Genomic DNA, 17670 nt, shown 5'->3' with positions numbered 1-17670 from the left:
TTTGAATAGACACTGCTCTAAAGAAGATAGGCAAGTGGGCAATAAGTACATGAAAAGATGCTCAACATCACCAGTCATTAGGGAAATGCAAATTCAAACCACAGTGAGGTACCACTTCACACCCATAGGATGGCTATTCTCAAAAGACAGAAACAACGAGTGTTGGCAAGGATACGGAAAAATTGGAATCCGCATACATTGCTGATGGGAATGTAAAATAGTGCAGCCACTTTGGAAAAAATTTTGGCAGTTTCTCAAAAGGTTAAAGGTAGAGTTACCTTATAACTCCACTTATAAGGTAACTTATAATGACAATTCCACTTTTAGATATACACCCAGGAGAACTGAACTATGTTCACACAAAATGTGCCACACAAATGTTTATATCAGTATTACTCTGAATACCCAAAAGATTAGAAACAACACAAATGTCTGTCAGCTGATGAATGGATAAATAAAATGTGGTTTATTCATACAATGGAGTATTTTTTAGTCATAAGAATGAATGACATTTGGATACTTGCTATAACATAAATGAACCTTGCAAGCATTATGTTAAATGAAACAAGCTAGACATAAAGGCTGCATATTATATGATTCCATTGGTGTGAAACATCCAGAATAGGCAAATCCATAGAGAAAGGAAGTAGATTAGTGGTGCCAGGAGCTGGGGTAGGAGGACATAGCGGGTACCTGCCCAGTGAATACAGCATTTCTTTTTGGGGTGATACATAAAAAGGGTGACTTCTACAGAATGTTGAGTTAGATCTCAATTTTCAAGAAAGAGTAGCACAGACCCAGGGTGCTTTGGGTGGTCTGTTGAAAGAGGGAGCCATTAGGTCAGGACACAGCTGGGGGGAGGGGTCCACTCTCCTTCCTTGTGATTTCGCCCTGAGGGTGGCAGGCTCCTAAGATGACCCTTGTGACCCAGAGCACGAGGAGGCCATCACGCTAGGCAAATAGGAGCTGGTTCTATTTATGGAGGCGGAGGGCAAATCCTCATCTACCCTGTGGGCAGCGGCAGGCAGGCTGGATGCGTTCCTGGAGAGCACGTGGGCAGGAGCCCTCATCTCACAGATGCTCAGAGAGGCTGAGTGACGTGGCTACAATGACAAAGCTTACTGCCTGCAGATCAAGGGTTGGAAGCCATATTGCTGCCCTTGTACTTATTGTTTCAGTCCTTGGCCAACTCTTCCTCTCTAATGACAGATTCAGTGATACCTGGTCTTTTGGCTGGGTCATTCTGGAACTCCAGAGAATTTCTCTCTCTTCCTCCTCCTCCTCTTTCTTCTTCTTCTCCCCCTTCTTCCCTTCCTTCTCCTCCTCCTCCCCCTCCCCCTCCCCTCCCCCTCCCCTCCCCTCCCCTCCCCCTCCCCTCCCCTCCCCTCCCCCTCCCCCTCCTCCTCCTCCTCCTTCTTCTTCTTCCCTTTCCCTCTCCCTTTCCCCTTCCTTTCTTTTCTGAATAAATTGAGTAAAATCCATTTATACAGAGGCATTACATAAATTCCTCAAAATAAAGAGTGATTCTCAAACCAGAGCAAGCACAAGACTCACTTGGAGGGCTTGTTAAGACAGAGAGCAGGGCGCCACCTTCAGAGTTTCTGACTCAATAGGTCTGGGGTGGAGCCTGAGAACGTGCATTTTTTACCCCTCTTCCAGGTGAAGCTGATGCTGCCGGCTCAGGGACCACACATCAAGATCCTGCTCCGTAGCTTGAACAGTGCCTTTCCCAGCCTCTGGGCAGGACTCCTCCTACATCATTTTATGCAGGGGATCATCTCACTTGTTTTTATAAGTCTCCAGAAAATTCTGTAGATGAATCTATATAGAATTTCTCCATGAAATTCTATAGACAAACCAATATTATTACAATCATCATCTGGAATTTATTGAGCATCTACTAAGTGTCAGGGGACTAAAGCTCATAGTCAGAGGAGTCTTTTCTAATCTTGGAAAACTGCATGCAAGTTAAACTCATTGATGGTTAAGAAACAAACTCCCGTGGCTTCTCAGCTCTAGAGCAGGACTCAGGTGGGACAGAGGCTGGAGCTACTGAGTTTCAGAAATGACGTCATTGTCACCTGCTGACCTCCTCACCCACAGGAAGTTCTGGGAGCACTCTGCTAGAGATTTGTGTTTACCTGTTTCCATAGGAACCCAGGATCATGAACTTGCATGCTTGGGTAGGACCCTAGATGTCATCTGGTCACTTCCTTTCCCTCCGGGCGTATGTAACCTCTTCTCTATCTCTTGGTTTCCCACTGCAGTCCTACCTTTCCCGTGTCTCTGTCTAAAATGACACAGCTTCATAAAGGCTTCCCGATTGTCAAAGGAGATGGGGTCATTCCCCCTTCTGCGTCTCCACTGCATCGCCGTCTTTTTGATGTGACTACAGAGAAGCAAGCACTTAAATACCAAAGCTTAGGGACTCTTACAGACATAGCGTAATCCTCTTATTTGCCAGGGCTGGAGACTGAGGCCCAGGAGACAAGTTAGGATGTAAGTTAAAAAAAAAAAGAGAAACAGGCAGAAACTCTAAGAAGTTCAGAGGGCAGCGAATATTGTTTTCAGTGAAATGAGGTCTTGGTGGAAGGTCACTGGGCAGTGAGATACCTGGGTGGAAGGGAGCACAGGGAGGAGGGAGCTGTGAGTGGCCAAGTGGGCTCTCGAGGGGGTCGAGGAGTGGGAGAGAGAGGCAGCAGCTCCCGCAACCCATCAGTTTCCCAACTGTGACATGGGACAGTTGTTGAGGCCCCAGGCTTGCCGTGAGACCTAGGTGGAGTGAGTTAGACATGAACGGCTGTCTGCTCAGGCCTGGGGACTCTGGAGAGTGGCCTGCACCTGCTCCCTCCTCCTGGGGCTCAATGGCCCAAAACACTCCTGTAGGGACCCAATCCCATCAGAACTGCATGGACTAAGACTTGGTCTGTGCTGCTCCAGGATGTGGGCAAGCTCTTTCTCCAAACCCTTTTCCAGAAATTCAACAACCATCCTAGACCCCTTCCCTACTCTGTCTTAGACCCAATCAACCAGGACAACGGAATATGAACCATTCAGATTATGAAACAAGACACAAAAGAGCCCCATGCTCTCACCTATATACCCATTTGTCCTTGTCATCCCCCATTCTCCTTCCTGCAATTTAGGCTTCAAATATTTTTCTACTTCTTTTGCTCTCAACACACCATGCTCCCTGGAGCCCCCTTGCCGCTGCATTGCTGGCAATGGCCAGCCCCTTCTGCCCACTGGAGCGGACGCTGCCAGTGCCTCATCTATAACCCTCAGACCTTACACACGTTCATGTATCTGGCAGCCTTGCAACTGTCAGGGTCTATGTCTGTGCCTGAGGCTTTCACCAAGCCAGAGAGGGCTGAAAGTGCCGAGCACTCAACATTCCTCATCAGGAGTGGAACTCAACCCTGACTTGGGAGTGGGTGCAAAAATACCCCAGCTCCCTCACCCAACAGGTGAGATAATTCTGAGACACTCATTTGGTACCTGTTCCCAGAGTTTATGCACAAACTGTGATAGCTGACTTAATAATACATCCTTATGGGTTGCTTTTTCTTCCCTTTATCTATTCCTTATTCTCTCTCTGGGGTTCATGTCCTTCCCAAATAAACTTCTTGCTCTCAGTTCCTTCTTTTAGAGTCTATTTATAGGGTGAATCCAATCTCAGACACAAATTAATGATCTCATGCTTAAAAATCTCTGTATTGAAATATTTCCTTCCTAGACTTTTCCAGGCAGTAAAAGGTTGTGACCTCTATATGCTAAGGGTACTGTTTGCCTACCTCTCTCGGGGCACATTGTTTCCTAAATGCCTGTTGCCTGACAGTATCTCCGCGTTATACTTTACTCCCGAAAGGCAGGGACCATGTGTTACCCTTCTTTCTGTCTGTATCACCTGCCCACCACCTCCCATAGAGCAGGTGTTAAATGATGCGTGCATTGTTGCCTAAAAGTTGGCAGCCATCAAGGTTTAGAGGAAAAAGCATTGAATTTGGAGTCGGGAGGTTGGACTTGGGGTCCCCATCTTTCAGGACATTACTTGTGTAACCAGGGACAGGCCACCTAACTTTTCAGGCCTCAGTTTCCTTTGTGAAGGAGATGCAAATTGGAGTCATACCTCTGGGGTTGTCTCCTCCATACCTAATAGAAGATAAAGAGCCTTCTACTTGGCACACCAGCAAAGAACACCACCAACTGTGGGCTGGGTCTCCACCCTGATGATGATTCTCCACTACCCACATTCGGGATTCTTCCCCTCGAATGTTGAAAGGAAGGCGGTACCCAGAAGCCCAGGAGCTGGGTCAGGAAGTCTGGTGGCTCCCAGCTGTGATGGTTTCATGCTCCAGCAAACTCACAAAATGCGGTGTAATTTCCCTTCCTCTTAACTATCAGCAGCGTGGAAGGAGAGCCACTCTCTCCCGCCCTACTCCCTCTTCCTTAGTTAGTCATGACTCATTAATTGCCACTGGCGAATGAGTTTTATTCTAATTTTCATGATCTAATTCAGAGATGTTTTCAGCTAAAGATCAGGATATAGGTTTTCAGCTTAGCTAATGAAATACCTAATGAATTGGCATTAGTGACAATTACAGACAGGACACCTAGAAGGGAAGAGCCAATTGCAGCCCTCCACTGAGGTCACTCACCAGTGGCTCCTTGAAGGGAAAAAGCACAGATCTTGTGTTTATCTTCCTGATTGACAATGCTGTTCTGGAGACTTGGGCCCCAAGAAGTGGATTTGAAGAAGACACATTCGTCTCTCTCTCTTTTTCTTTTATGCTCTGGTTCTGCTTTCAAACCACCAGCATGATGTGAAAGTGGGCCTTTCAAGTGTAAAAATTACCTCCTGAAAATAGGATCAATGTATAAACTTGCATGTAAGTGAGAGTCTATCAAAATAAAAATTCTGGACCTTAGAATAGTTATTCATCAGGGAGGGCAGATGCCTCCTCTAATCAGATGGGAATCTGAGGCAAAGGACCACAGAAAGCCAGGGAACGTTTAAGAAACAGTCTCAGAATTCTTGCTCAAGCCCCATGCAGTGGAGTCCGTGCTGCTCTTATATGGCCCCTACGCTCTCCCATCCTTGCCTCGTAGAGTGAAAATGTCAATTGAAGGTGGCAAAACCTGGGAAGAGAAAAGTCTTTAAAATCACAGAGCTCAATCACTTGACGTTGACAGTTTTTATGATCTCTGTTCCGGTGCAAGCCAGCTGGTCCAAGGAGAGTCTAAAGCAGCAAGCCTAAGCAAGTTAAGGCATAGGCTTCAGGAGCAGGAAAAAAAAAGACAGCCCCCAAATGAGCTGAATGCACTGCAAAAGCCCTCCTACCTGGTGGCTCCCACCTCCCTCATTACCCCAAAGTCATGGGTAGCAGGGGCAGCCTCTGTGGCCCCCAGGTTAAATGCAGTCATCACATCTGGGTATAGGAGTTGGGTTTTTGATCTCTGTGTTCTTCTTCCTTATTCTTTCCCCTCCACCTAATTTACCTTGACTTGAATGTCAAGTCATCTTGATTGACCTCCTTGGGTCTTTTTCTGGCTCTGTTACTGGGCATTCTTCCCCATTGGAAGGTGAAAAAAGCTTCCTTTCATTTCCTGCGCGCTCCTCCATCTTTGTCTTGTGGAGTGTCTGCTTTGGGCCGGTTCTTCTTGGGAGTCTGACAGCTTTATGCACCAGCTAATGTTTCTCATGCAACCTCGGGTGTTCTTCATGGTCATAGGGGAGCTCTGCTGAATTTAAGAGGTCAAGATGGTGGAGTGAGCGATCTAGTACAAGGGTGAAAGTAAAAATGATTACTCCCTTGGGGAAGGCATTATACATTTCCCATCCCTGGCGACCATGGCAGTGAGGAGAGACTGGTCCTATCTTACACATCGATGTCACTTAGCATACTTGGTAGATACTGTTGGGGCTAGAAATATGTGTGAAACGAATAAACATTTGAATGGTTTTTAGACTGTTTTCTCTATGGTAAGGAAGCTGGAAAAAGGCCATCATCAAAACTGAGATCTCAGTCCCCAGAGGAAAAACAAACTTAGAGTCTGTGATGCAGAGATCAAATACAGGATTGACGCTGTGGCATTCAGCCATTCTGTGCAAGAAGGGAGTTGATCGTCAATGCAAATGCTATCAGGTTTACCCTAAACACATGCCAAAGCCTAGCCTCCAGGATGCCCCTTGTCCTCTCAAAAGTACACTTCATTTTAAAGGGGCAGAACAGGCATCGGAGAACACAGGCCATTGGGAAGCGCTAGCACTAGAAGGGGACACAGCGGTCCAGGACTTGGAGGTAGGAGACACAGTGCCAGGTATCCTGACTTCGACAGGAAGTCTGACCAAACTGTGGAGTGGCCTAAGGCAGCTCTGGGTGTGTGTGCAGCCAAGCCAAGCAGAAGAGGAGGGAGAGAAAGCCTGAGGGATGAGGGGCAGAGAAGCAGAAATTCCTCCTCCTGCTCAGGAATGGGCAGGGAGGGGGCGAGACACTGTGCAGCCTCGGACCAGACTGGGATGCCATCTCAGTGTAAGGCACAGACTAGTGCAGTAGTCAGACAAAGAGCACCGGCTACAACATCAAACAGGCCTGGATTCTCAGCTGAATAGCTGTACAATCTACTCACTGAACTTCTTTGAGCCTCTCTTCCCTCGTCTGTAAAATGAGGATCATAATAGCACGTAGCTCATGGGATTATAAGAAGGACTAAATTAGATATTCGGCATATTCACTGAGACTGTGTGCCAGGAGGTACTCGGGGCTCAGGGGATAGAGGACGAGACAGGTGAGTCTCTGCTCTTGGGCAATTTTCATTCCAGTGGGAGGCCGCACTTATGCAAAGGAACAAGACAGCTGGTTAAGGCACATGCTGTGATGAAAATGAACAGGGCTGATGGGGCAGTGACTCCTGACTTGGGGGAGGGAGGAAGAGTCTACATCAGAGAGGGGCTTTCTGAGGATGTGACAGAAGAGCTGTCACCTGCATGACAAAGAGGGGTCCACCAGGTGAGGCCCTGAGGCTAAGGGAACAGCACGCCCAAGGCACTGGGGTAGATCAGAGCTTGGTGTGTTTGTGCGGCCCCAGCACGGTAAGCGACCAGGAGGTGGCAGGGAAGGTGTCATCAGGTTTATGTTTCTAAAAGATCACCTAACATAGTAAGGTTATGTGTATAAGGCAGCTCACACCATATGTTCAGCACACATTTATCGTGGAGATTGTAGAAATGTTTGTAAGCAGTGTCGGACACGTAACCTGTGTTATAAGAGGCTTTTATAAAGCATGTTCAGCTACTTCCTAAAGATAGTAATTCAAAGGCAATTAAGATAGAGACCTGCCTTTAGCAGTTCAGAGTCTAGAAATGATGCACCAACAGATCATTATCATGCTCAGGAGTAAGTCCTAGAACAGACGTGTGTGTGCTGGGTACCTCAACAGCTCCATGTTGGAATTGGGTGGGAAAGAACCAGCCGGAAGGAAAAGAAGAAAGCTAGTTCCAGTTGGAAGGGAAACAGCATGATGGCTTTTGGCATAAGTTCAAAGTGGTAGGTGATGCTAAAGGAGGCTGGGGACCCAGGCAGGGCTCACCTCGTGGGGATTTGTGAGCTCAGAGAATGAGCAGAACTGTGTCATGTTGGTGATGGGGGGTCACTGGAGAGTTTTTGACAAGTGGGTACCTCGCCAGGGTCTGTTGTTTTGGAAGATCCCTTGGGCTGGGGGGTAATTTGGAGAAGGGCAAAGTGACCCTGACCATTGATTGTTCTGGTGGCAGAGATGAGGCGAGGGATGGACCAGGGTGGTGGACAAGAGATGGAAAGCAGGCAACAGGTTTAGTAAAATTTTGGAGGCAAAAAATCAGCAGGATCTTGGGAATTCCCTGGTGGTCCAGTGGTTAGGATTCTGCACTTACATTGCTGAGGGCCCAGGTTCAATCCCTGGTCGGGGAACTAAAGTCCTGCAAACTGTGTGGTGCAGCCAAAAAAACAAAACGAAACAAAACAAAACAATCAGCAGGATCTGATGACACAGGGTAAACACTCCATAGAATTTTTAAAAATTTTTATTTATTTATTTATTTATTTATTTTGGCTGCGTTGGATTTTTGTTGCTGCGCGCAGGCTTTCTCTAGTTGAGGCGAGCAGGGGCTACTCTTCTTTGCGGTGCGTGGGCTGCGGTGGCTTTTCTTGCTGCAGAGCACAAGCTCTAGGCGTGCAGGCTTCAGTAGTTGTGGCTCACAGGCTTAGGTGTTCCGCAACATGTGGGATCTTCCCGGACCAGGGCTCGAACCCCTGTCCCCTGCATTGGCAGGCAGATTTTTAACCACTGCGCCACCAGGGAAATCCCTCCATACAATTTTTTAAATTAAATTGATTGGACTGGAAGGTCAGAGTGGCGTTAACACCCTCTGTCTGGGGCAGTGGTGTAAGGGTTAGAGGTCAGATGCTAAGTAAACACTCAATAAATGTCTATTACTATCATAATTCCTATCTGATTCAGAGTCACAGACTATCCAGGGAAATCCCCTCAAGGAGGCAAGGAAGACGAGAAATTAGTCCTGGCCTCAGGGGCTATGGGCTGTGCAGGGCCGGCTGGTGGGCTGGGAGCTGGGGGGTCAGTCCAGGATGCGGGGGGGGGAGCCAGCACATCAGAGACCACTCAGCGCGCCCCATGAACTATTATTGGCTCTGACTCCTTCACGTGTTTGTCAGAGTTTCCACTCATCACCGTTTGGGCGCCCGGGTGCACAATACCCACACTCAAAGCACCCAGGGCAAGGCTGTGGGGTCCTCAGGAAACGTCCCCCACCAACGTCCCCTTATGCTACCAACAGGCCACTCATGACGGCCCCAGTGCATCTTCACTTCCATCCAAGAGCATGCTGCCTCATCCTGACCTTCAGAAAGGATTGTGATCCGACCATGCGATCGCTGAAGGGGTCCAGACAGCCTCTGTACTTCAGCAAGTTCTCCACAGACAGATCTGAACCCAGAAGCAGAGATTGATGTGTCCCTCTCCCTGGGGCTTTGACATTGCACCACTTAGAGTCTACGTGCTCCATGCTCCTGGACTTGAAAATGAACGGTCTGCATGGCTGTACAGTTATACCCTCAATGACTGAAAATTCTACATTTGTACAATACAGTCAAACCAGACGGATTAAAGTTATGCATTTATCCCTGTGTCTTCCATAGCTCAACTAAAAAAATTCAGTCAGGAAATGTTTTGAAGGTGATAAACCCGGAGGGACAACTAGAAGAGGTGAGGAAACAGGAGATGTCGAGAGACGACAACATTTTTCTGAAGATGAACCTCTACGGGGGGAATAACGACTGATTTAATAAGGGGGAAAAGCTGAACTCTAAGTGCCTATAAATGGTGTGGCTAACAGGAAATGAGCCAGTACACACACACACACACACACACACAATCAGGAATTGGATTCACCAGGTAGAGAGGAGGCTCAAAACATCAATATTTGTTGACAGTCTAAGTAAGGAGCATTTGCTTTCCAAAGACGGGTGTACCTAAGAATAAACCAGCTTGACCCCTGAAGACCCAGGAGAACAAGTCATTGTGAGTGAATGGCACGGCTATTACAATAAATGTGCCTCTCCTTATCCCAACCAAAGACCCTATCAAGATCTGGGTTCCATAGTCTGAACTGGACGAGGCCACCTGGCCTTCTGCAGCCTCACACACCGAAAGACCTCAGGGGGAGGTCTGTGTGATCTGGGTGAAGTCTGCTCCATCCCCTCTCCCCCAGCTCATGCACTTGTGGGAAAGATGGAGACACCCAACCGGGACCCCTCGTTTGCCATTCATCTAGCAGAAGCATTCATTTCTGGGTAAAGAGCAAGGACTACCATTTTGTACAGTGAGTTGAATTCCTCTCCTGCTGGGAGCAAAACCCTTGAAAGAAGCTGGCAGAACCTAGTTCTGTGTCCAGCTCCAGCATCCCTTAGATACTCTGCTGAACACTGTAATGACCGCTGTCCAATGACCTTGCAATGACCTTCTCCACACAGCCCCTCTGAGGGTTTCTCTCAGGCAGCAAGGAGGTCAAGTACACTGTAGACTTCCTAAAACCTCAGTGCCTTGAGGGAACTGGTCCTCAGAGGTGCCTAAGCCCTGGATGGGGCACAGGATTGGCTCTTACCCTCCTTCCCATGCTTCTGGAGCCTTTAAACCAAGTCTGACCACACTGAGTAGACCAAGACTTCAGAAAAAGAATGACTGAGGGTTATTTTCCAAGAGTACCCTCCCATCCACGGGCCTCACTGGCCGGAATCGTTGCAGACGGTGGACCGTGGACGAGGAGGCAGAGCGGAGACATCTCCCTCTGTCGCTGCCCACTTGCCCTCTGACTCTGAGCCAGTGACTAAGATGCTCAATGTCCTCGTCTGTAAGATGACGTGGAGGGACTATGCTTGTGTGGGTGTGTTTGTTACTTTTTTTTTTCAGACTTAAAGAAAAAGTTGCAAATATAGTGAAAAGAATTCCTGTATCCCTTTGATCCAGATTCCTTGAATGCTATATCTATCATAACCACAGTACAATGATCAAAATGTAGGACATTAACACTGATATAACACTGTTTTCTAATGTACAGACCTCATTCAAAGTTTCCCAATTGTTCTTCTTCTGGTCCTGGATCCAATCTAGGACCACACATTCTATTTACTTGTCAAGTCTTTCATCTTTTAGTCCTTTATTATTTTGTTCCTATTATTATTTTATTTATCACCATTCTAATGGTATTTCTATTATTATTAATCTCCTGAAATCTTTAGTCTTCTTTATGATCAGAAAAACTCGATTGTTTTATGAAATTCCCTTCGAGCTTTTATATGCTATGAATTGAATCTTTCTTGCTGTTTGCATGAGCAGTTAAATACGCAGTATTTTGCAGGCCAACTGGGAAGGTTTGTGTAACACCCTGATCTGAGTTTATGGGAGTAAAGTTTCTGATAAAGTCTCCCTTGCCTTCTAGAACCTTTTTTTTTTAAACATCTTTATTGGAGTATAATTGCTTTACAATGGTGTGTTAGTTTCTGCTTTATAACAAAGTGAATCAGCTATACATATACATATATCCCCATATCTCCTCCCTCTTGCGTCTCCCTCCCACCCTCCCTATCCCACCCCTCTAGGTGGTCACAGAGCACCGAGCTGATCTCCCTGTGCTATGTGGCTGCTTCCCACTAACTACCTTCTAGAACCTTTAAGTCTAAGTGCAGTCAAACATTTACATCCAGAGTTACGTAGAAATGATGGCATGGAATGAACATCTCACCTTAGCTGGTTGAACTCCGCTGAGTTCATTGGCTTCAAACATAACTAGGTTTACCCAGATACATGGGTGCTAGAGAGAGGTTGCACCCTGCAGGGGTGAGGTGGGAAAGCAACCAGGAGGGTGGGTGGAGAGGGTGCTGAAATCCAGCCTGGCTCTGGGCTCTTTCTGCCCACAAAGGGTGCCTTTTTCTAATTAGCACGCAGGTGCTAGTGGTGATTCTGCTAAGCTTGGTGCCCTCAACTCAGACCAACGTGTCAGAAAGCCAGTCGCTTTAACAGCAGGAGACAGAGGGACAGTGTGAATGACTCAGAGAAAAAGTGCCACCACCACTAAGAAGGCGTCTCTAAGCACGGAGGCAGGTGGGGCCACCTGGAACGCCATCATTACACAGGAAGGTGGCAAAGATGGAACTGGTCACACATCTCGCCCCTTGGCCAGGGACGGGGGTACCGACAGATCCATCCTCCTTCCTCCCCGCCTTGAGTCCTCAGCCCCCTGGTGACCATTCTCACTGTAGCAAACACTATGTTAGTGCTTTCACTTTGTTAATGTTTATTTTTCACCATAAAAACAAGAACTGCAACTTAAAGAAAATTTAGAGAATAAGAAAAGTGAAGATTAAAACAAAACTAAATAATTATCGCTGCACGTACCACGCAGGTTAAGTGCAGTTAATATTTGTTAGTGTTTTGTGCTCAGCTTTTTTAATGGGAGTCTTCTATATTATAAATATTTTTCTTAACATTGCTATAGTTATATACTATCCTGCTTTTTAACTTTCTATTAAATCATAGATGTTTTGATGTTATTACATCATTCAATGTATTACATCAATTTTATATTGTTTTCTCAATTTTAATATCTGTGTAATGTTCCATTGAATGGGTTACATAACCTTTGCATCATGAGGTCTTTAACTTTTACCATTAAAAATTACACTTTGAGACCTTCCCTGGTGGTGCAGTGGTTGAGAATCTGCCTGCCAATGCAGGGGACACGGGTTCGAGCCCTGGTCTGGGAAGATCCCACATGCCGCAGAGCAACTAGGCCCGTGAGCCACAATTACTGAGCCTGCGCGTCTGGAGCCTGTGCTCCACAACAAGAGAGGCCGCGACAGTGAGAGGCCCGCGCACCGCGATGAAGAGTGGCCCCCACTCGCCGCAAATAGAGAAAGCCCTTGCACAGAAACGAAGACCCAACACAGCCAAAAATAATAAATAAATAAATAAAAATTAAAAAAAAAAAAAATCTTATAAAAAAAATTACACTTTGCCCTTTATTTAGGATTGTTCTCTTAAGATGGAATCCCAGAAATGCTATTACTTGGTTAAAGGCCATGCATATTTTGAGATTTACACTTTAGTTTTTTACTCTTCAGATTGTTTCATTCATTCATTCATTCATAAATTCATTCTCTCTTTGGCCCAGGAGAGATTTGAAAAGCATTTGCACACTGGAACTTGCTCTCTTTCCACTCCTAGAAGTCTGAGCTGCCACAGAACAAGCCTGTGCTAGCCTGGTGGATGATGAGAGATTCATGGCCAGGTCGTCCCTGTTGTTCCAGCCAATAGCCAGTCAACCACCAGAAGCAGAATCTAACCAAAAGATGTGTGAGTCAGCCCAGTGAAATCCAGCATAAATTGCCAACCCACAGAATTGTGAGCTAAGTACATGAGCTATGCTATGGGGTGTCTTGCTATATGGCAACATGTCACTGATGGATCCCCTCATTTCTAGATGGGTTCATGTGACTAGTTTTGACCAAGAGAATGTGGACAAAAGTGATGTATGGACCACCTCCAGGGCTGGCCCCTAGAATCTTCTGAAAGACTGTTCACTTGCTTTCTCTTGGCCAGTGAGTCAGGAGAACAGAAGGCTGGAAAGAGACTCTAAGGGACGTAGTCAATCAAAATGGAAGAAGCATGAGTCAGATTTAATACTTAGAGGACAGCTGTCCAGAGAGTCACCCGAGCAGGAATATCTTGGCTGGACTTTGCGTGAACAAAGTGGTGAAGTCCTGGATGATTTTTTACATTGAGTCACTGAGGTAGTGGTGTGTGTGTGTGTGTGTGTGTGCGTGTGTGTGTGTGTGTTGTGTGTGTGAGATAGCAACTAGCATTAATGAACTTAATGTTTGGTATTGCTACCTAATACTTGGAACTGGGTAATTGATTATGTACCATGCTTATCCTGATATCTCAAATCCAAAGACTAGATAGTGGAGAAGGATATATAATGAGAAATGGATGAATTGGGGACAGAATATGAACAAATTTTTATCCCTGCTAAGGTGTTTATTTACTGTTTTTAATTCAGTGAAGGGCCAATTAGCCATTTTTCAGCAGGAGAGTGACAAGGTAAACTATGACAGTCAAATTCTTTCTCTTTCCCTCTCTTTCTCTCCCTCTCCCCATTTTTTTACCTAACATGCTGTGAGCACTGTTGATGTTTACTAAATAACTTTTTTAAGCAAGGCAGGAAGGAGCCATGTGGAATGGTATTACCCTTATCTTCATAGTTCTGCTGTTTTAGCAGTTCCATGATTTTCATTCTCTTAATTACATCCACTGCTTTGAGTGATGGTGTCAGAAATTCTTACCTGAATTTAGTTCAATGTCTGTAGCTTTGCTTTGCTCCCTTTTAGCCCTCTTCAAGGGATGCACCAGTTCTTCGCTCATCTTCTTGGGAAGGACTCCCTGAGATCGCTCCAGACTGTGAAATGCATCTCTACTGATTTCTGTAGAATTCAATCAGCAGAAAGCCGGCTTAAGCCCGATGTGAAGTTTGCATGTTCTCACCTCCCTTCCAGAACAAGGGATGCATCGTTTTTTAAGGATAACATTAAAATTTAAGGTTCAGAGAAGATCTGTGAAATGCCAAAAACCTTTGCATTCTCTTGCTTCTTTCCCTTCCAGTAAATTTCTATGTGCAGTTCATCACATTCAATGAGGAACAGTTATGCTACCTTCCCATCCACTCTCCAAATTCTTTGTACTCAATGTCCTTTGCCCTGTCTTCTTTGTGGTTATTCAGTCTTGCTGAAATAATAAGCTCCAGGCTGTTTACAGCACTTTTTTATATCACTGAGTTAAAGAGAAGGTACTCAGGATAAGCATTTTTTATTTTATAGGGTCTGCCCATGTTGTCTGTGACCAAGAAATGAATAGACTTATCTTTCATTGACAATCTAGCTTTCATACTAATAGTTTTGTCCACTTAACCAACCAATGGTTGCCAACTTTATTAAGGATGCTAATGAATTTAAAAATATCATCAAAAAACAATAATTAACCTTGAATATGAAAGTATTAACCAGAAACACTCAATCACTTTCCCAAGCTTAGGAAACACTTAGAATGTATTAACTGTCCCTAAAGGAGTAATTAAAGAACTTAGCTGTTCGGTTTTAAACACAAGGAACAAAGGGTCAATCAAACACAACAATCTGTGATTGCAGATAAACATGAACAAAATGGTTGATATAAGATGCTGCATCCACAGAACTGGATGCTCCTTGATAGGTGAGTCTGTAACATTTCCAAGCAGGCATTTCTCTAAAAGACAAATCAGGGAATAACACCACCTACCACAAACTGCCCGATCATTGCCTATTTGGGTTGACTCTTTTACATTTCACCTGTATTGTAATAACAGTAATAGTAAGAATTTATGATGCATCTTGCAAAATTGTGTTCCAAACAGGTGTTAAATGTGTGCACTGTTATTGGAAGTGGTCAAGACTGTGTTGCATAATGGTTTACAAAGCTGTATTGAGGAATTACTGACATATAACAAACTGCACACATTTAAGCATACAACGTGATAACTTTTGATGTCTGCATACACCCATGAAACCATCGTCACAATCAACATAATGAACATCTCTGTCAGCCCTAAAATTTCCTGTGTCTCTGTAATTCTTCATTCCTAAACCCCTGACCACTTGCCAGGCAACCACTGATCTTTCTGTCACTACAGATGAGTTTGTACTTTTTTTTAGAATTTTAAATCAATGAAAATATGCAGTATAGTTCATTTGGCATAATTCTTCTGAGATTCTTGTACTTTACAGAGGTATCAAGAGTTCATTCTCTTTTATTGCTGAGCAGTATTCCATTATACAATAAATCACAGCTTGTGTATCCATTCACCTGCTGTTGGACATTTGGGTTGATTTGAGTTTTGGGCCATTACAAATAAAGCTGTTATGAATATCTGCATACAAATCTTTGTGTGGACATATGGTTTTATTTCTCTTGGGTAAATAGCTATGGATCACATCGCATGAGTACTTTTAATTTTTTAAGAAACTGCCAAACTGCTTTCCAAAGTGGTTTTACTATTTTACATTCCAAGCAGAAGTTTATGAGAATTTCAGAATCTCCTAAGATTAAATTCAAAATATTATGTTTATTTATAAGTACTCATTTCTCTAGGGAAAGGGTCCATAGCCTAAATATTTGCAGCCAACGTATTTCCGATAATGATGTTTTCATTTTATTTATTTTATCTTTTGCCATTGCATAATAAGTATCCATTTGGTTCTAATTTTTTTAAAGCAGTTATTTATTTCTAATTTTTTCCACTTCATTAAATAAATCTATTTCATGGGAAAGCTTTCTTCCTGTCTTCCTCTCTTTTATCCTTAATTGTCATGATGCAGAATTCTTCCAAGAGCTTCACTTATGCTTTCTTTTAGGGTGTTCATTATGTAGCTTAGCTTTTATTTTTGCTGTTCTAGTTTTTTTTTTTTTTGAGGCTATCTTGAAAACCTACCCTCACTATCTGGACTGATCCTAGACCTGGGCCTGCTTCTCTCAGGCCAAAAACAAGTCTGATGGAAGGATAACTCCAAATTCCTGAGTTTTGGATATGGGTAGTTGAGCACATTTCTACCTCTTAGACAAGGCTAAATGAAAGAGTCAGCTACTGAGCCAGTAGAACAGAAAGCTGCCTTCTCTGGGTTTGGGGCAGATAACAATCTTTGCTAGCTGCTGCTAAATATTTTTTCATAATGAGAAAGTGAGACAGACCTAGTCTGACGATATACGTAGCCAGTGATTGTATTATTTACTATTTGGTACATTCATACGTATTATATAATATTTACTATTATTGTTTAGTATAATTATAAAATATTATGGTATATTGAATTATATTATTTGGTATATGTATATACCAAACTGACCCCAGTAGAAGTAGTTCTTATTCTAATCCAACAGCAATGTCACTCTTTGAATGTATGTGGCATCCAACAGTTTGGTAGGGCTGCTAAGATAAGCAGGACGGTGTATATTAGGTCAGGAAACTGTTTCCGCTGAAGACGTGAGGGAGCTTTGAGACCTTTTTCAAAGAACTATCTATGGAAGATGCATTGAGATCAGCTATTCCATGGTACTGCCATTTTACCACTTTGGAAGAGAGTTGGGCATTGTCAACTAATCACAAATACACTCACACCCTATACACCATCAGTCCCACTCCTAGGCAACACACACATGCATGCGTGTTCAATAGAAATGTGTTTGCTTGCACCAAAAAAGTATATTCATAGCTGCATTTTGGGTTGTATCCCCAAACCATAAACCATCCCTATGTCCATCAACAACAGAATGAATAAATCCACCACAGAAAATCCATACAATGGAATTCCACACAGCAATGAAAATAAATGACGTGCTGCTACCTGCTACAACATGAATGCATCTTACAAATATCATGTTGGGCAAAATAAACCAGATATAAAAGATACATAGTGTATGACTCTCTTTATATAACTGTTCAAGAAATAGGCAAACAAATCCACTGTGTATGAGTATGCATGCTAAAGTGGCAAAACTATAAAGAAAAGCAAGAGAGTTATTAAGATATTCTATATTCTAGTCAGGGGATCTGTCACTTTCCTGGAGGGAGAAGAGGACAGAGGCTGGGTACTGGGTGATGGATCGTGTTTAGGAGGGTTTTGTGTGTTCTCAAATCATTGTGACACAGTACTGATTTTTGTAGTTTTCCCTATAATACCTATATTTAAAAACTTATTAAAAGAAAGGCTAAAAAAATAAGTCCTCCTGGGCTTCCCTGGTGGTGCAGTGGTTAAGAATCCGCCTGCTAATGCAGGGGACACGGGTTCGAGCCCTGGTCCGGGAAGATCCCACATGCCGCGGAGCAACTAAGCCTGTGCGCCACAACTACTGAGCCTGCGCTCTAGAGCCCGTGAGCCACAACTACTGAGCCTGCGCTCTAGAGCCCGTGTGCCACAACTACTGAAGCCTGCGTGCCTAGAGCCCGTGCTCTGCAACAAGAGAAGCCACCGCAATGAGAAGCCCGTGCACCGCAACGAAGAGTAGCCCCCGCTTGCCGCAACTAGAGAAAGC

General features: G+C 44.4%; 1 long non-coding RNA gene across 3 annotated transcripts in view; it reads right to left on the bottom strand.

Moving 5' to 3' along the window:
- Positions 1-12559: 12559 nt before the first annotated feature.
- LOC309646288 overlaps positions 12560-17670 on the bottom strand; it is a 229779-nt gene continuing 224668 nt past the window's right edge. For all 3 annotated transcript variants that reach the window (XR_014255251.1, XR_014255252.1, XR_014255253.1), the window contains one exon: positions 12560-14033. This is a non-coding gene — a long non-coding RNA (uncharacterized lncRNA). The remainder of the gene's footprint in view (positions 14034-17670) is intronic.

The sequence above is a fragment of the Balaenoptera physalus genome, assembly GCF_965194825.1.
Source record: "Balaenoptera physalus genome assembly, chromosome: 16".
Taxonomy (NCBI): domain Eukaryota; kingdom Metazoa; phylum Chordata; class Mammalia; order Artiodactyla; family Balaenopteridae; genus Balaenoptera; species Balaenoptera physalus.
This window is presented reverse-complemented; position numbering and strand designations above follow the sequence as displayed.